Here is a 19,050-nt window from a genome sequence, read left to right on the forward strand (position 1 = left end):
TGTTCTCAGAATATATTGAATTTCACTTAAAACAGTGAGTTCAAATTACTCATCATATGACAGCGGGGAAAAAACACAATCTAAAAGATTGTGTTTTAAAAAAAACCTTAGATACTGACAAATGACAAATGTACACTAATCTTTGATTGACTTACTTTTCCTTGAGGCCAAATAGTATATCATGGAGGTCCTTTTCTCGTTGCAAAGTACTCTGCTGTTCACAAAAAAATCCATTTAATCGACTTTCTAGAAGAAAAGCTCCAAGAACATCTGAAATATTTTCATTATTTTCATATACTCCTTTTTTTCAGTCATGATTCTTTACTCATTCCTGTACCTTTCCTTTTGGCCAAATAGTGTCAGATGTATGAGTATATTTTCAAATTAATTCTAAGAAACTCTGAAATTACCTTTTTTCCGACGTTCTGAAAGAAAGGCTCATACAACATTTTCACAATATTTAAGTATTTGTAAAACCATCTCTGACTCACTCATGTTCATCATTTTGTATAATACTAATATCACTTACTATGAGATCCACTTACAGTACCTATATGACAAGTCAATTTTTTATATTACCTTGATCTCTTTTACTCAGAATATATTTTTAAACAGCAAAATAACCTTTATTAACTGCTCCCGTCTTCATAGGCCAATTACCTTTACTTAAATTTTGGTTGTAAAAACACTAGGTATGAATTTCTTAATCCAAAATGCAAACGTTGTTTGAAAGTCAAATGAGTGTCGTTACAATGGGTCCAACCTTTCCAACTTTTTAAATAGCATGTGTAATGCCCTGATGTTGTAGAAGGACCGTCATGAAAAATAATAGCTACAGTTGAAAAAGTTCTTCCTGATATTGATAACTGAGAAGCCACGACATTTTTGATAGAAGTTGTCAATTTAGTTCCATCAGGTCTACATCGTTGGAACATTAAAATGACATACTGACCATAATTTTGTAGAAATATTGTGGACAGCATTGCAGACTTACATTGGGTACACACCATATTGTGATCCGCTGCTTTAACTAGATTATTAAAAGGCACTGATTTGCAGTCTGGTAAGTCAAATATATAAATCTTTCAGTGTCTATTCTAGTAGTACTTGATAAAGTACAGTTGTCGCAGTCATGCTGCCATTGATAAGAAAGGCTAAAAAGATTTTTATATCTACACCTTTATCTTCCAATACATCAAACATATACATTAAAAATTCCTCACAATCTTGCTGAGTATTCTGTGAAAATAGATTTTGACCAGAACATATGTCTAGAAGATTTGGAATTTCTGAAACACTTTCTATTTTTGCTCTATCACTGCTACATTTCTCAAACACGGAATTCAACAAACAACAGAATCTTTGATCCCGATTTTCAACAATCTGTTCTTGTTATATTTTGAAGAAAAAAAACAACATTAACCACTACATTAGCATAGCAGTTGACACCAGAACTGTTTTCAAACTGAAATCCAACAACATCTTCAACAGAATCCTTTTTCTTTCTCCTTACAATTACAGTTTCATCTACTTTTTGTCTTTTTGCTACTACCTCACTGCAATTATTCTCATTTCTTCTTTTTCGGCCTACCACACGTTTTTCAAACAGAGGATATTGAGGCAAATGTGGAGCATACTCTCTTCTTAACCTATTGTATTCTTTAACACAATCTAGATCTGCACAAATCTTTGTTTCATCACATTCAATCAAGTACAATCCTGATAAAGTTCTGACTCGTGATAATGCCACATATGCTATACCCTCTTTAAACACAGAACTTCCAATGTTCACCAAAGCGCTATCTACACTTAAACCTTGAGATTTATGAATTGTCACCGCATATGCCAAACAACTAGGAAACTGTTTTCGGCGAACATATAAGTCTTTCACAAGCAAAAATCTAGCTGAACAACGACAAATTTGTTCTATTTCATCAATGCCATCAAATTTAATTTTTAAAATTTCAATTCCATCTCTATTTTTGTAATTCACAAAACCAACAACATGACCCATTGCTCCATTTACCAGACCTCTTTCAACATTTAAATTCCTTCTCAAAATGATACGACAATTTAAACACACATTCAGAGTCTTTTCAAAACCAGCAGTTTTAGATATAGTCTTCTCTAATGAATCCAATTTTGATTTCAAATTTTCAGACAAAATAATTGTTGCTCCCATATGTTCAATTTTATCTATAGCTTCCAGTTTCACTATCTCTTCATTTTCTAACTTTAACATTTTGTTGTTGAACATGGAACATTCTTTCAGAGTTGGCATCAAACATATGCCAGATTTCTTCTCGTTAATTTTCTTAAAAATATTCTCGGGAAGAATGTTTTCATTTGGGTACAAATTTGAAATTAATCGTCCATGTAAAGCTTCTTTCCCTTGCTGACTTACTTTTCCGTTTCTTACATCTTGTAGAATATTTTTATAATCTTCATCCTTTGCCTGCCGCATATTTTGAAGCAGTTCTGCATATTTGAAGTTTAACCATATATTAACGTTTCCAATGCTTCCTAGGCACTTCCTGGTATCTTCATGCGTGAACACAGGTTGTCCTTTCGTTGGAGTCAACTGCAGTAGATCTCCAAAAACAATAATATGTTTTCCTCCAAATAAGACATCATAGTCTGTTCTAAGAATTTCTTGCATTCTCAAATGCACAAAAGCCAGCATTATATTTGACACCATGCTTACTTCATCAATGATAAGAAGTTTCATTTTCTTCAGGACTCTCGAAACTTCGGAACACGCATCTCCAGATAGCTTGTGATATTGCAATTTGTTATCATGCTCCACTGGCAGCATCAGTAAACGATGTAAAGTAATCCCTTTAATATTATGTGCTGCCAGCCCAGTTGGAGCGGTAACAACACAAGATAGCGGTGATTCAGTCCTTTTCTGCAGATAAGTTGCAATTGCTTTAATCAGAAAACTTTTTCCAGTTCCCGCTTCTCCACTTACGCACAGTTGGACTGGTTTAAATGATGTACATGAGCACTCTTTTTTCTCATGAGTGAATCCATGTTCAATCTGTTCTGTGACTTCGTCATATATATGTTTCTGCTCAAGGTTTAGTTGTTTCGCCAAATCTTCTAAGTTAACTACATCATCTTGAGCTTGTTCCATAGCTCTTTCCACCTCATCCATGGCAGTGGCAGCTTCATTTTGAATAATTGGTCCTCCAAGTGTATCCTGACTCAATGAAGCAGAACTCTGACTGTCTTGAGAACTGTCTCTAGCAATCTCTGCAGCAATTGTGGCTTCTTGCTCTATTTCTTCGTTCAACATTTGCAGATAATTTGGAAAAACAGGACATTCTATGGTATCCTTGGTTGCATTAAAAGAATCTTCGTAACAGAGAAGATCACCAAGTAGTTCCTCTTCTGTACGCCATGGCTTAAAGAGTTGCAAAAGAGCTAAATAGTAAAATTCCCTTTTCTCTGGATTTTCGCAACTCAATTTTCGATGATTAATCAAATGGCCTTTTTTCTGTCTCACTAGACATCCTTCACACCCAATGATAGCATATATTCCATTGTTGTTATCTTCTCTGATGGTTCTCTTATAAATATAGTTTTGCAGAACTTCATACAAACAACTGTTCTCAAGATGACTACTTCTATTTGGATAGTATGTATCCAACATGTTTGTCTTCAAAATATCTGTACTTTCTGGTTCTTTCTCCGCCAAATACTCTATTTCTTGTACAGATTTCAAAACTCGATTTCGTGTTGCAGCAAGACCTAGACTCACCCAAATGATGGTTCTAGATTTGGCATAGAGACTTGCTGATGACATTCATATGCTCCAATTTCTCGATGCGACAACATCTTCAGACTGTAACTGTATAATTTCTTGCTTAGACTCTTTTCATGTGAAATGTCCTCCCACATTTCCTTCAGTTCTGTCTTTTCTTTTTTTGTGATGTAAGACGTCACATATCGAGCCACAGCAATAGAGTTGTCAGCAACGAACTGAATATCCATGTTAGCATTCCACATGGACAAAATCACTGGGTTGTAGTCGTTGATGTACTTGGACTCTTCGTTTCTTTTTAAATTGTATGTATTTTTTGGTGATTTCCTCGTCACAGTATGTCGCAGAGAAGACATCAAATTATTTACTCTTCCTTTAGAAATCACTGGTCGTGGAAAGCCGAAACGACATTTTGTGTAGAACTTGTCCTTGTTTCTGAATTTTCGACGACAGTACTTTCCACAACGATGGGATTGAAAGCGTAAAACTTGTTGCCTTAAACTGTTTTCTTCGGTAGTTTTCGGAACAGCACATGTTGAATACTCTTCAATGAAGCTCATCACTGTCTCATCCAAATCTGTTTCAAATGTGGGTGCATCTTTAATCCACAACAACATATGTATATGAGGAGCACCTCTCGCTTGATACTCCTTTCTCCAAAAGAAATCCAAAACCTATCCAAGGGGAGGATTTTTTTTGTTGGTAATAAAAGACATCATAGATTCAAATCTATGATTGAAATATCTGCACACATTCACTGGATCCAAAGAACACAGTTCTCCAGCAGTTTTGAATTCTATATTTTGAATATTTGCATTTGCCTCTCATAGAAATTGAAGTAAGTCGTCCCATGCATACTCAGCACAGCTAAGAGTGAGGAACCATGTAGGAGTTCCTAAGTTTCTTAGCATACATTTCAATTCCCCATGACGACGGAACCAATACTCATTTGTACCACGCTGACATGCCATGAGATTGATTAAATGAGATTCCAAAATATTATCTTGCAGATTCACTTTCTCCATAAAGTCCCTTGCCGAAACATTTTGAAAATGTGCTCCACTTTTCAGTATATGGTTTACTGCATAAGAGAAAGCCCAGACAAGTCACTTTCATACAGTAGGTGAAACAAATAGGGAATGCATTGATGAAAGCTTGGATCTTCAGCATATAATCTTACAGTTCGATATTCAGATGCAGGAATTTGAAGTGGTCGATCGTCATATCGTCCACCTCGACCTGTTGGAAATAGCTGTGGAAAACAACGAGCTTCCAAACTTTCTTTCCATACACTAATGGGACTTCCTTTTGCTGCTTTCATTTGAAACAATTCAATTGCATTCCCCATTACTACTTTGGAATGCAAAGGATGAACAGTATAATGTTCATATATTTCTTCACTTCTAGACACATCAACTTTTTCAATTTGGCCTCCTGAACAATCACTGTCTTCATCTGCAGCTGGTTCCTCTGCTGCAACACATACATCTTTGTAATACTCATTGTTTTTGACTAAATACAACGTTGTCTTTTTGACTTTCCTAACATCCACTAAATCTTGCCAGATTTTCTTACTCTTTGTCGGAACCCCATTAACTAGAATAACTAAAGGTTCCTCTTCTACTTTTTCTATACCAATTGTATCAATATTTTTTTGAAATCTAGAGGCAAATGAACAACTCTTCCCTTTAATCCTCTCTGCAAATCTGTAGGAGGCAATTTCCCTATCTTAGGCTCCATGCGAACAATTGCCTGAAAAGGATGGACACATTGAATCAAAATAGGCCTATATGTATTTAAATCCATCAATTCACGGGGAATGTCTACCAACTCCAGATTATTATGAACAGCTCTAGCAGGCATTCTGTTTTGATTTAATTTATCATAACAATATTTACAAATACGCTGATCAGAACTCAAATCAAAACAATTCTCCACCCACAAATAAGTTGCAAAATCCTTCCACTCATAATTATTTATATTTTCACTTTTTACGTATAAATCAACTAATCTAGTTTGATGCTTATAATGACTTCGTCGACAACACACACAAGTAAAATTCGGCCTTTCACTTGATTTCACCTTAAACCTGGTAATTTCCTGCTCAAACTTTTCTGTACTTGAAATCTGTACATTGTCTTCCACATTACCTTGAATTGCTGTGTCAATTTCTACACTGTCCTCTTTTTCACCAAAATAACAAATCTCAATTTCTTCACAAATCTTCTTCACATCTAATTCAGTTCCATGCAAAAGAGCACTGTTTAATTGTTTAAGCTTAAGTGCTGGACTTTTTGCATAATACAACATTCTCACTAATTTCCTCATTTTGGTATGATGCACTGCTAACATCCTAAAATGATGAAAAACACTCTGACAGACTTTTCTAGAAAGACAAGCCAGTGAATGCCCTTGCAAACCTTTGTTTTCTCTCACTCTGCAAGGATCTAAGGGGCAGATTTATGTTGGTAATGCGCCCTGTTTGCGTCACGCAACTGCGGCGTAAACGTGGTGCATGCCTACGACCCATTTACAACGTGACGCATCTAGGCAGATGCGTCACGTTGTAAAGCCCTGCGCCACATGTGGGCGTTCCGGCGCAGGGTGGGCGTTCCGGGGCAGGTGCGCCTCGCAAAAGTGGCTGAGTGAAATCTATAAGATTTCACTCAGTCACTTTCAGGCCAATGCTGCGTCAAAACCCTGCGCCTGCTTGAAGCAGGCGGAAGGCTTGATGTAGCATTGGATAGATAGGGGACCCCCGAGCCTTGCTGGAGCTGCGTCGCGCTTGCGACGCAACTCCAGCAGTGCGCCACCTTTAGGGTACAGATGCGTCACGCATCTGTGCTGTTTTTGCCCCATGGTGCGCCGCATTGTAAATGCGACGCAACATGGGTGGCGGTGCTGCGGCGCAAAATAACTGGCGCATCCCTGGGGATGCGCCATTTATCATAAATCTGCCCCAAAGTCTTTCAACAACTTCACTTTCTGCTTTAGACTTTACTTACTATATGTGCGTAAGAAATTACAAAACAAAGCAATTGATTCCTGTCGCACACTACAAATACGACTACACTTCCAAGTGTACACTGGACCCTTAGTACGTCTCCCTAAAACTTCATCAGTTAACACCTCTTCTGGTTCTCTAGGCACAAGTTTCTCTTTTTCAATCGGACAACCGTCTTTCACTTCATACGCTCGACTACTGGTGTCAACTGCATGCACTAAATCATTCTCCTGGAAGTAACTCTCCTCATTAAAAAATGGCTCACAACTTGAACTGTGCATCCATTCTCCTGAAAAAACTTTACAAAAATTAGTCCGATTAATTACTCTTTTCCATCTACTGTTTGATTTGAAAACATCAATTGTCTTGTTAAGTGTCCTAATTCTATTAATTATTAAAATAAATTATTTTTTCTTAACCTCAAAAGCCTGATGAACAATCTTCTCTACACTTTTCTTTTTCTTATAAAAAGCAGCTCTCTGTTTACCTTTCCTAATGTTTTTTAACAAATTTAAAACCACCCTATTGCGAAACATTCGTTTACGAATGTCTCTAAACTGATTCTGCCTTCTATTCCTACACATATTATTCTCTCCTGCTCCAGTTGTAGGATTCTTTGAGGGTCTCTCCTTCCTTTTCAAATGTACTCTCTCATTCTCTTTTTCTACATGCTGTCCAACATTTTTTTTAATCTACATATGTTCCGTAAGAAAGACTTAGTTGTCTTACCAGGAGCTTTGTTCCTGTTTTTTGAAGTATTTGTTGTGGAAGAGTGCTGTAATTCTGTTGCTGTTTTTGTTTTTTTGCGGTTATCATGTTTTCTTCTCCTTTGCCTTGAGGGCATCTTTCCTTACTCTTGAAATCTTGATTTCAATCTGTGTTAAAGAAAAAAATAGCACATTATAGACCACTATTACCAAACAACAAAGCAATGAAAAAAGCAAACAGTCTATTCAGGGTTACAGATCAGTTGAGGATTCTCCAGGGGTGCAGAAGAGGTGAGGCCTGTATTGAAGAGTGTAGTGGAAGACAGCTCTGTCCACAGGTACAAAGAAGATGAGACCTATGTCTAAGAGTGCAGTAGGGGATAGGCTTCATGAAGTCTAGTCCACTGCACTCTTACACACAGCCTTCACCACCTATGCTTCCCAGGAAAGGCCTCTCTCCCACTACAGTCTTGAACATAGACCTCACCTCCTCTGTCCCTCTGGACATGCCTCACCTCATCTGAACAATCTACTTCCTAATCTGAAGTAACACAGGTGACATTATTGTGAAAGGATGAAATATATGTATTTAATCATGCAGACATTATTTATTCCTTCTCAAAAATCTAAAACTCATTGATTTGCACCAAAATCGTTTTTAAATAACATTGTAGACACACTGCAGGTCCTATGTACAAGCATTCAGTGTCCATGAGTACAGTGGAGAGGACTGACCTCCTCTCACCCTTGGACAAGCCTTACCTCATCTGTGTCCTCTGGACAGGCCTCAATGTATTGAGTATAAATGATGGTAACTGGGTGCAGATGAGGTGACGCATGTCCAAGGGTGTAAATAAGCTGAGGCCTGTCTAAGGATACAGATTAGTTGAAGTCTATTCAGGGTTGCAGCTGAGGTGAGGATTGTCTAGGGGTGCAGGAGAGGTGAGGTCTGTATTGAAGAGTGTAGTGGAAGAGAGGTCTGTTCACGGGTACAAAGAAGGTGAGACCTGTGTTTAAGAGTGCAGTGTGGGATAGGCTTCATAAAGTCTAGTCCACTGCACTCTTAAACACAGGCCTCACCACCTATAATCCCCAGGAAAGGGCCTCTCCCACTACAGTCTTGAACACAGACCTCACCTCCTCTGTCCCTCTGGACATGCCTCACCCCAACTGCACAATCTACTTCCTAATCTGAGGTAACACAGGTGACATTATTGTGAAAGGTTGAAATATATTTATTTAATCATGCAGACACTATTTATTCCTTCTCAAAAATCTAAAAGCCATTCATTTTCCCCAAAATCGTTTTTGACATCACATTTAAGAAACAAAGCACAGCACCTATGTACATGCATTCCATGTCACTACTAAAAGTTCACAATTTTACAAAATACAATTCCTCTATGCAAACAAACTCAATGTGCTTCCTACACTGAGTTAACACAGGTAACATCATTCTGAAAAGGTCAAATTTCTTTCTTTCAGCATGCAAACACTATTCCATCTCAAAAATGTAAAACCCATTCATTTTCCCCAAAATCGTTTTTGACTTCACATTTAAGAAACACAGCACAGGTCCTATGTACACGCATTCCATGTCATTACTGAAACCTCACTATTTTACAAAATACAATTCCTCTATGCAAACAAACTCAATGTGCTTCCTACACTGAGTTAACACAGGTAACATCATTGTAAAGAGTCAAATTGACGCCTGTGTCTAAGAGTGCAGTCGGGGATAGGCTTCATAAAGCCTAGTCCACTGCACTCTTAGACGCAAGCCTCTCCACCTATGCTCACCAGGAAAGCCCTCTCTCCCACTACAGTCTTGAACAAAGGCCTCACCTCCTCCGTACCTCTGAACATGCCTCACCTCATCTACACAATCTACTACCTAATGTGAGGTAACACAGGTAACATCATTGTGAAAGGGGCACATTTATTTCTTTAAGCATGCAGACACTCTTTATTCCTTCTCAAAAATGTAAAAGCCATTCATTTTCCCCAAAATCGTTTTTCACATCACATTTAAGAAACACAGCACAGCTCCTATGAACAAGCATTCCATGTCACTACTGAAACTTCACAATTTTACAAAATACAATTCCTCTATGCAAAGAAACTCAATGTACTTCCTACACTGACTTAACACAGGTAACATCATTGTGAAAAGGTCAAATTTACTTCTTTAAGCATGCAGACACTATTTATTCCTACTCAAAAATGTAAAAGCCATTCATTTTTCCCCAAATCGTTTTTGACATCACATTTAAGAAACACAGCACAACACCTATGTACAAGCATTCCATGTCACTACTAAAACTTCACAATTTTACAAAATACAATTCCTCTATGCAAAGAAACTCAATGTGCTTCCTACACTGAGTTAACACAGGTAACATCATTCTGAAAAGGTCAAATTTATTTCTTTCAGCATGCAGACACTATTTATTCCTACTCAAAAATGTAAAAGCCATTCATTTTCCCCAAAATCGTTTTTGACATCACATTTAAGAAACACAGCACAGGTCCTATGTACAAGCATTCCATGTCATTACTGAAACCTCACTATTTTACAAAATACAATTCCCCTATGCAAACAAACTCAATATGCTTCCTACACTGAGTTAACACGGGTAACATCATTGTAAAGAGTCAAATTGACGCCTGTGTCTAACAGTGCAGTCGGGGATAGGCTTCATGAAGCCTAGTCCACTGTACTCTTAGACACAAGCCTCACCACCTACGCTCCCCAGGAAAGCCCTCTCTCCCACTACAGTCTTGATCAAAGGCCTCACCTCCTCTGTACCTCTGGACATGCCTCACCTCATCTGCACAATCTACTTCCTAATCTGAGGTAACACAGGTGACATCATTGTGAAAGGGGCAAATGTATGTCTTTAAGCATGCAAACACTCTTTATTCCTTCTCAAAAATTTAAAAGCCATTCATTTTCCCCAAAATCGTTTTTGACATCACATTTAAGAAACACAGCACAGGTCCTATGTACAAGCATTCCATGTCACTACTGAAACTTCACAATTTTACAAAATACAATTCCTCTATGCAAAGAATCTCAATGTGCTTCCTTCACTGAGTTAACACAGGTAACATCATTGTAAAGAGTCAAATTTATTTCTTTAAACATGCACACATTATTTATTCCTTCTAAAAAATGTAAAAGCCATTCATTTTTCCCAAAATCGTTTTTGACATCACATTTAAGAAACACAGCACAGGTCCTATGTACAAGCATTCCATGTCACTACTAAAACTTCACAATTTTACAAAATACAATTCCTCTATGCAGTAAAAACTTTTTACCAAGCATTATCAAAAAACATGACACAAAGCAACATTAAAAAACCACAATTTGCTTCCAAATCTTCTCCATAGAGTATACAAGTCTCTATGTATATTAAATGAATCATTACTCACCTTTACAAATGCTTTAGGAGATTGAGAACAGTGTCAGACACACACACCAATATTTCTTTAGCAGAGAAAAAGGTATGTACTCCAGGCACTGCAACCATGAATGGCACAGAGAACCTCTAATTCTACACACATATTGCACATGATAACCAATCAAAACTCTTCCCTCTCTATTTTCAAACCAACACACTTCCCCCCTCAGCCTTTTCTACCTGTTACCATAGCAACTCCCTCCTCACTAAGCTCTCAGGGTTAAAGGTTTATTCTACAATGCTGCAAATGAACTAAGCAAGGATGTTTGACCTCTCAATACACCAGCTTATCCGCTGCAATCTTTCTTTAAATAACTTTTTCTTAACCATTCAAATTGCTTCTTTCACAGAACAGAACCATGCACCCTAACTTCATTGCTTGTGATTGAAGAGCACTGAAACTCCATAGTTTTTTTTCCAAACTCATACTGTTCCAACTGCCATTTCATTCCCACACTTCATCTGACTGCACCAGAACCTCCTCTTACCATGTATTCTGTATGGATTATTGGACATAGCTATATCCACTGGGCTCAAAGGTATGCAGCTACCAGAAATTTTCACAACCTTGACTTACCAAATGTAGACATAAAATGGATTGGCCAAAGAGGATTGAGATGTCATCAATTGATACCATTGGTGAAAACCGTTTTGCATCTGCCACACCCTAACCTCATAATTCTGCACTGTGGTGGAAATGACTTAGGCACTTTGACTGGGGTAGGTCTGGATATGCTTTTAAAGGACACCTTTGAGCAATTGATGGCACTTTTCCCTCAAACTGCCTTGGTATATTCCAATATATGCCAAAGACAGAAATGGAAGTGGTCCAACCAATTTTGTCCACAATTTAAGAAAGCACGGAAACATGTGAATAAATCTGTTTCTGCTTACATGAGAGACTATGGAATGGGTTCAATATACAACAACAACTTGCGTTACAACATGCAAGATATCTACAGAGGAGATGGTGTGCACTTCTCAGATGAGGGGAATAGAATATTCCTCCTGAATATAAGACTGTGCATTGGAACCTACTTGTAGGTACCTAAATCAGCCACAGAACCCAAAAGCTCTTTTCAGAGCTACCCTACCTCTGATCACTCCAAATGATTATCTTTTTCTAACTTTTTACACTGTTTTTCACTAAAGTACGCTCCCCGGTACGCTTCCCGGTGCACGTACCGGGCGCTCCCCCCGCGAAAATTAGAAAAAATATTGTTTTTTATGGGCCTATATGGGCCTCCTAAGCCCCCCTCAGAAAACCTAGGGGGTCAGGGAGTGTCTACCGTGCCTCCTTTTACCCATTCCTAACGTTGTTTGTCCTCCATCTTGTGTCTCAATTCTTCCGAAACACAAGATGGAGGACTCCCGTAGCGCTGCCGGGAAGCGCTCCCAAAAATTTTTTAAAGTTAATTTACATAAAAACCACTGGAGACACTTTCACCAAATATAGAATAGGCCCTACTACATACCAATCCCTACCATTTTCCCAAATTTGGTGGAATTCCATTGAGCCATTTGAGCTGTAGCATTGTCTAAATATCCTGAGGTAAATTACATGACAAAAACACATCTGAAGTGTTAGAATTTACAACCAATTAAAATGTTACTTTCATGTTCTACTTTTTTTTCCTGACATTTGATTGGTTATGTACATGAATATAAATGAAAAATGAGAGGGAAACACGGCCATTTTGACTACAACTACCTGAGGTACATCTTGAAAGGATTTTCGCATTTTTTCTTCTTCACCTCTCTGTAAAGTAAGTTGATCATTTGTAAGGGGCACTTTAAGTTAATTTGTAAAAACGTTTTCTGATAGTTATTTACTGTCCCTCTGCTATAGTTATAGATAGAGATAGGCTCCTCTGTTATATTTATGGATTGACTTAGGCTTCTCTGCTATAATTATGAATTTACTTACGCTTCTTCACAGGCACTTTTTTATATTTCTACTTCCTGCCTGTTACCATACACTGCCCAAAGTTAACTTCACTGTTAAAAAAATCAGAACTACCTGTCTGAACTTAAACCCAACAGTGCCCTAACTCTACTGATATAGTTATTTTTTATGCAATTTACAGCAAGAAAATGTAAGATACACCACAGACCAACAATATTTCTTTCGAAATAATTGATGAGTAGATTCAATTCGAAATAACTGATGAAGAGATTGTTGAAGAAGATTTATTTGACTTCCTGGATGAGTCTCTTGACCAACAATTCATAGACTGTTTAGATAATATGGAATCATGCAGTACAAATTTGGAGGAGATTTCGGCTAATGAAATGTTGCAAGTGTTATTAAATTATGAAAATTCAGAATAATAAATTAATATTTAATAATTAAAAATTGTTTGAGACATTATTCATTTTTATATCTAATTCATGAAGTACTACCAAAATGATTAGGTTTATATTATAGTATAAAGTGAAACTTACAGTATACTGTGCAATTTTAAAACATCATAAGGGTGTGTGTGTGTGTGTGTTGGGGGGTGAGGTGTGTGTGTGGGTGTGTGGGGTGTGTGGGTGTGGGTGTGGATGTGTAAGGTGTTGGTGTGGGTGTGTGGGGTGTTTAGGTGTGGGTGGAGGTGTGCGTGTGTAAGGTATGTGTGGGGAGTGTGTGGCTGTGGGGGTGTGGGGTTGTGTGCGTGTGTATGGGACGTACTTGTAGGTACCTAAAACAGCCATAGAACCCAAAAGTTCTTTTCAGAGCTACCCTACCTCTAATCACTCAAAATGATTTTTTTACACTACTATTTTCACTAGTTTTTTACCAAAGTACGCTCCCCGGTAAGCTCCCCGGTGCGCGTACCGGGCGCTCCCCTGCGAAAATTGAAAAAAAATGAATTTTCTTTTTTTCACCCGCGGGACCCTTTTATGGCCCCCACATCAAACCTAGGGGGGCAGGGGGGGTCTACCCTGCCCCCTTTTAGTTATTTCCCCCTTTGTTTTTGCCACCTCTTGTGTCTCGATCCTACCGAGACACAAGATGGCGGCCGCTCCGGACTGTTTGGAATGTTTACAGACACCCGAGAGCCAATCAGCTTTCCGCACGCGAACTCGCGTTGCGCGCTGGTACGCTCCCCGGTGCGCGTACTGGGGCGCGCTTATAGATATATATATTTTTTTAACCTAAATTACTCAAAATCCTCTGGAGCACATATCTTGAGCCATAGCAAAGGCACATCGGGCTACCAGTCCCTACAATTTTGCCAAGTTTGGTGAAAATCCATTCAGCCGTTCGAGCTAAAAGTGAGTCAGACCGCCCTATGGAAATTAACATGGGGAAAACATGTTTTGGGACCCCCTTTTATCTCGGCCCCCGCTTGACAGATCCCCCCCAAACTTTCCGGGAAGGACCGGAGCTCCGCAAGGCAAAGTTGAGGAAAATTTCAGAGGTGAAAATAAAAAGGGGGAAATGATTAAAAGGGGGCAGGGTAGACCCCCCTGACCCCCTAGGTTTTCTGAGGGGGGCCTAAAAGGACCCTGAAGGGCAAAAAACCTTTTTTCTTTTAAATTTTCGCGGGGTAAGCGCTGGGTGCGTTCCCATGTACTCTTCCAGGTACACGTACCCTGAGCGTAGCACAGGGAAAAACAGTGAAAGAAAATAGTGTAAAATAAGAATTCGGAGTGCTTAGAGGTAGGGAGCACTGGGCCAGGGACAGACTAATTTGCATATAGCCAGGTTCTGAGCTGGGATGGGGCAGTGAGCTAAATAACGGTGATGGATCAAGCCCTGATCTTTGGACTGGGTAAGAGTGGTCTGCTTAATTCAGACACTCTGTTCATCACCACCCCCTTTTCTGAATCGTTTTTGGCCACTATAGGTGTGGCAGGGTATACTCAGACATGAGTCCCTTGCTCACTGCTCCATCAGGATTCAAGCAAGCCGGGCCGACGACGCCTGAAATGGCAGAAACCGGTCCCCGGAAGCTTGTCTCCTTTCTGGTGAAGAATTGGCTTGGTAGTTTGGTCTGCCCTGTTCCCATGATGCACTGGGCCAGGGACAGACTAATTTGCATATAGCCAGGTTCTGAGCTGGGATGGGGCAGTGAGCTAAATAACGGTGATGGATCAAGCCCTGATCTTTGGACTGGGTAAGAGTGGTCTGCTTAATTCAGACACTCTGTTCATCACCACCCCCTTTTCTGAATCGTTTTTGGCCACTATAGGTGTGACAGGGTATACTCAGACATGAGTCCCTTGCTCACTGCTCCATCAGGATTCAAGCAAGCCGGGCCGACGACGCCTGAAATGGCAGAAACCGGTCCCCGGAAGCTTGTCTCCTTTCTGGTGAAGAATTGGCTTGGTAGTTTGGTCTGCCCTGTTCCCATGATGCACTGGGCCAGGGACAGACTAATTTGCATATAGCCAGGTTCTGAGCTGGGATGGGGCAGTGAGCTAAATAACGGTGATGGATCAAGCCCTGATCTTTGGACTGGGTAAGAGAGGTCTGCTTAATTCAGACACTCTGTTCATCACCACCCCCTTTTCTGAATCGTTTTTGGCCACTATAGGTGTGGCAGGGTATACTCAGACATGAGTCCCTTGCTCACTGCTCCATCAGGATTCAAGCAAGCCGGGCCGACGACGCCTGAAATGGCAGAAACCGGTCCCCGGAAGCTTGTCTCCTTTCTGGTGAAGAATTGGCTTGGTAGTTTGGTCTGCCCTGTTCCCATGATGCACTGGGCCAGGGACAGACTAATTTGCATATAGCCAGGTTCTGAGCTGGGATGGGGCAGTGAGCTAAATAACGGTGATGGATCAAGCCCTGATCTTTGGACTGGGTAAGAGTGGTCTGCTTAATTCAGACACTCTGTTCATCACCACCCCCTTTTCTGAATCGTTTTTGGCCACTATAGGTGTGGCAGGGTATACTCAGACATGAGTCCCTTGCTCACTGCTCCATCAGGATTCAAGCAAGCCGGGCCGACGACGCCTGAAATGGCAGAAACCGGTCCCCGGAAGCTTGTCTCCTTTCTGGTGAAGAATTGGCTTGGTAGTTTGGTCTGCCCTGTTCCCATGATGCACTGGGCCAGGGACAGACTAATTTGCATATAGCCAGGTTCTGAGCTGGGATGGGGCAGTGAGCTAAATAACGGTGATGGATCAAGCCCTGATCTTTGGACTGGGTAAGAGTGGTCTGCTTAATTCAGACACTCTGTTCATCACCACCCCCTTTTCTGAATCGTTTTTGGCCACTATAGGTGTGACAGGGTATACTCAGACATGAGTCCCTTGCTCACTGCTCCATCAGGATTCAAGCAAGCCGGGCCGACGACGCCTGAAATGGCAGAAACCGGTCCCCGGAAGCTTGTCTCCTTTCTGGTGAAGAATTGGCTTGGTAGTTTGGTCTGCCCTGTTCCCATGATGCACTGGGCCAGGGACAGACTAATTTGCATATAGCCAGGTTCTGAGCTGGGATGGGGCAGTGAGCTAAATAACGGTGATGGATCAAGCCCTGATCTTTGGACTGGGTAAGAGAGGTCTGCTTAATTCAGACACTCTGTTCATCACCACCCCCTTTTCTGAATCGTTTTTGGCCACTATAGGTGTGGCAGGGTATACTCAGACATGAGTCCCTTGCTCACTGCTCCATCAGGATTCAAGCAAGCCGGGCCGACGACGCCTGAAATGGCAGAAACCGGTCCCCGGAAGCTTGTCTCCTTTCTGGTGAAGAATTGGCTTGGTAGTTTGGTCTGCCCTGTTCCCATGATGCACTGGGCCAGGGACAGACTAATTTGCATATAGCCAGGTTCTGAGCTGGGATGGGGCAGTGAGCTAAATAACGGTGATGGATCAAGCCCTGATCTTTGGACTGGGTAAGAGTGGTCTGCTTAATTCAGACACTCTGTTCATCACCACCCCCTTTTCTGAATCGTTTTTGGCCACTATAGGTGTGGCAGGGTATACTCAGACATGAGTCCCTTGCTCACTGCTCCATCAGGATTCAAGCAAGCCAGGCCGACGACGCCTGAAATGGCAGAAACCGGTCCCCGGAAGCTTGTCTCCTTTCTGGTGAAGAATTGGCTTGGTAGTTTGGTCTGCCCTGTTCCCATGATGCACTGGGCCAGGGACAGACTAATTTGCATATAGCCAGGTTCTGAGCTGGGATGGGGCAGTGAGCTAAATAACGGTGATGGATCAAGCCCTGATCTTTGGACTGGGTAAGAGTGGTCTGCTTAATTCAGACACTCTGTTCATCACCACCCCCTTTTCTGAATCGTTTTTGGCCACTATAGGTGTGGCAGGGTATACTCAGACATGAGTCCCTTGCTCACTGCTCCATCAGGATTCAAGCAAGCCGGGCCGACGACGCCTGAAATGGCAGAAACCGGTCCCCGGAAGCTTGTCTCCTTTCTGGTGAAGAATTGGCTTGGTAGTTTGGTCTGCCCTGTTCCCATGATGCACTGGGCCAGGGACAGACTAATTTGCATATAGCCAGGTTCTGAGCTGGGATGGGGCAGTGAGCTAAATAACGGTGATGGATCAAGCCCTGATCTTTGGACTGGGTAAGAGTGGTCTGCCTAATTCAGACACTCTGTTCATCATCACCCCCTTTTCTGAATCGTTTTTGGCCACTATAGGTGTGGCAGGGTATACTCAGACATGAGTCCCTTGCTCACTGCTCCATCAGGATTCAAGCAAGCCGGGCCGACGACGCCTGAAATGGCAGAAACCGGTCCCCGGAAGCTTGTCTCCTTTCTGGTGAAGAATTGGCTTGGTAGTTTGGTCTGCCCTGTTCCCATGATGCACTGGGCCAGGGACAGACTAATTTGCATATAGCCAGGTTCTGAGCTGGGATGGGGCAGTGAGCTAAATAACGGTGATGGATCAAGCCCTGATCTTTGGACTGGGTAAGAGTGGTCTGCCTAATTCAGACACTCTGTTCATCACCACCCCCTTTTCTTTAATCGTTTTTGGCCACTATAGGTGTGGCAGGGTATACACAGACATGAGTCCCTTGCTCACTGCTCCATCAGGATTCAAGCAAGCCGGGCCGACGACGCCTGAAATGGCAGAAACCGGTCCCCGGAAGCTTGTCTCCTTTCTGGTGAAGAATTGGCTTGGTAGTTTGGTCTGCCTTGTTCCCATGATGCACTGGGCCAGGGACAGACTAATTTGCATATAGCCAGGTTCTGAGCTGGGATGGGGCAGTGAGCTAAATAACGGTGATGGATCAAGCCCTGATCTTTGGACTGGGTAAGAGTGGTCTGCTTAATTCGGACACTCTGTTCATCACCACCCCCTTTTCTGAATCAGTAGAGGTAGGGTAGCTCTAAAAAGAGCTGTTGTGTTATGTGGGTGATTTAAGTAACTACAAGTAGGTACCAATGCAGAGTCTAAAAATTCAAGAGAAAGACTCTGTTCCCCTCATGTGAGAAATGTACACCGTGTCCTCTGTAGATATCTTACATGTTGTAATGCAAGTTATTGTGGTATATGGAACTCATACCATAGTCTCTCAGGAAAGCTGGAACAGATCCTTTTGGGACCGCCTGAGAAGGCCTAGGGGGTGAGGGGTACTCTACTTTGCCCCCTTTTCACGTTCTGAACTATTATATTTCACTCTCGTCTGTAGCTACACAAAATGGCGGCGATAGGGTGCATCAGATACAGACAGTGAGAGAAAGGAGGCCGGAGATGAAGAAGAGATGTCAAATACACATTGGAGATAATATAGTGGGAGAAGAGAAGTAAATATGAGTAAACTTACTATGTAACATAAAAATGTTGCACTCTATACTATAAGTCTCATTTTATACTACAATCACTTCGCTACAACCTCATAAATTAAAAATAAAAATGAATAATGTCTCAAACAATTTTTAATTTCTAAATATAAATTTATTCTTCTGAATTTTCATAATTTAAAAGAACTAGTAACATGTCCTCATCAGGAATTTCCTCTTCAATCACATCATCAGGAATCTCCTCATGAAAAGTCTGCAATGAAGATTGCAAATGGTCTCCAAACATTCGATAAATTCACCGTCAAGAGATTGATCAAAAAAATCATTCAAGTCATCTCCTCCTTGTGAAAATATTTCATTATTGGTGCTGTCAATTTCAATAAATGTAGTGGATAATTCAAAA

This window comes from Lissotriton helveticus, chromosome 1_1 (assembly GCF_964261635.1).
Source record: "Lissotriton helveticus chromosome 1_1, aLisHel1.1, whole genome shotgun sequence".
NCBI classification, from domain to species: domain Eukaryota; kingdom Metazoa; phylum Chordata; class Amphibia; order Caudata; family Salamandridae; genus Lissotriton; species Lissotriton helveticus.